This window comes from Poecilia formosa, unplaced genomic scaffold, assembly GCF_000485575.1.
Source record: "Poecilia formosa unplaced genomic scaffold, Poecilia_formosa-5.1.2 Scaffold535, whole genome shotgun sequence".
NCBI classification, from domain to species: Eukaryota; Metazoa; Chordata; class Actinopteri; order Cyprinodontiformes; family Poeciliidae; genus Poecilia; species Poecilia formosa.
In genome coordinates, this window is record NW_006800474.1 from 123,077 (window position 1) to 124,996 (window position 1,920).

The 1,920-nt window shown below is 42.4% G+C and overlaps 1 protein-coding gene across 1 annotated transcript in view; it reads right to left on the reverse strand.

Moving 5' to 3' along the window:
- The window catches only part of LOC103129315 (cell cycle checkpoint protein RAD17-like), a 26,772-nt gene that overhangs the window by 22,168 nt on the left and 2,684 nt on the right, over positions 1–1,920 (reverse strand). The gene's annotated exons all lie outside the window — the stretch shown is intronic.

Sequence of the window (1,920 nt, forward strand, 5' to 3'; positions counted from 1 at the left end):
TCCCTTCTGAAGCTGCTGCCCCCGCGACCCGATCCCGGATAAGCGGAAGAAGATGGATGGATGGATGGATATTTGATATAGGCAGTGTTATGAGATTTATTTGACTTATGTATAAATTAGGCTGTTGAGAGCCTTACTGTTAAATATTGTTTTACTGATTGCAGATTTTTCAGTTGTCCTTTTGACTGAATAGCTGCTGTAATTTGCCTGCAAGTATTTTTGCATGATTATGTCTAAATTAGGTGAATTTATTGCCAGATCTATTTAAATTTTGCCAGATCATTTATTTTCATTTATACGTAACACGAAAAATTAACAGTCAATCCAGGTGATCGGAATCGGCAGAAAAAACCTGATCGGAGGATCCCCATTTAAAACCCACCGCCTTAGCTCTGGTTGCACAGCTCAACGTGAACCGCAGGAATAACTTGTAGTTGTGCTTTCAGAGGTGCGCGCTGAGGGAGTGGTGACAATGATTTATCTTTGTGAACAATTATGTGGGGCGCCGCCCAGCGTGTGGCCCTGTCTTCTCTGTAAAGTTCATGTCTGTGTTCCCAGTTGGCCGGAGCGTTAGTGGTTAACGAACCAGCGCTAACCGATCATCATGCAAGTTCAGCCCGGTGAGAAGCTTTTGCGCTCTCTTCGTAGTCATGCTTCACGCTGGTTTATATTATTGTATTATTGTTTTTAGTATTATTTTTCTGGTTACACAAAGCACCAAACTATACAAAATGCTTTGTCCACTTAAGGCTCCAATATACTCGGGCGTACTTCGAAGCGGATGTCCGCCGGACATGTCCGTGCAAGGATAGATTTTTATCATAGACATAATATAAGGGTTAGGGTCTATGATTTATGTCTATGATTTTTATGACCGCGTACTCGGTGTCGCACAGTAAACTGCCTGGAGGAAACAGTTTTAACATCGGACTGGTTTCCATGTGACACCGGGCTAATACGGTTGATAACTATAACTTTACTCGTATAACCCAGGGTTATACAAGTTCATATTGTTTCAATGTTGAGATCAACGTGATAAAAGTCAATATAAAGTTGTCATGGCGACGTGATAGACACGTAAGCGAAAATACTTAACAGCAACAGGCTTTATATATTCACGCAAATATTGACATGGTGAATTATGCAGAATTATGAGAATAAAAAACAAGACATCATGTGCTCATTTTCGATTGGTGCACAAATTATTACACCGATCACAATTGTGCTTTCGGAACATAATAAACAGAGCTTATTGAAAGGTTCCCTGATTACTGCTAAAGCCAGCGCCGCCTCCTGCTGCTCCTCTGCCCGCAGTAGGAAGCTGTGCTGCTCCGGGCAGCGGCTCACTGTCTGCCGGGTGAACCGACATGTCACTGCCTTTCTCTGTCCCGCACTGAGAGCCGAGTTAAAGCTTCTCAGAAGGAGAAGAAACAGAGCTAGGCACCCAAATAGTTAATCAAACTTGCTAGTTCTCATTAGGATTGTGTGAAATAAAGGAATTTGTCACGAGAGAATTTCAGGTAATCAGTAGCTCGAGTATGAAGACACAACCGTCTGCGGAAGCTGAGTACGCGCAGTTCACGGAATGCGTACAGTACACCCGAGTATACTGGGGCCTCTAGTCAGCCAGCACGAAAATCAGAAAAATTTATTCCACAAATTTGAGCAACCAAAGCAGTCTCTGTGACGTTTATTAAAAACTCCACAGGCACAAAATGGAAGAGTTACTAAAGGCACATTAGCAGCACTGAATTAAATCTCTCATTTGTTGCGCATCTCTGCGCAGTGCAGTGGATTTAACCCATCATACAGGGCCGGTCCAAGGCTGTATGAGGCCTCAAACTCAAAGATTAAACTCAGATTGTTGCTGTGGTACAAAACAATCTAACTATGAATAATGTTCTTCTAACTTTTACAAAG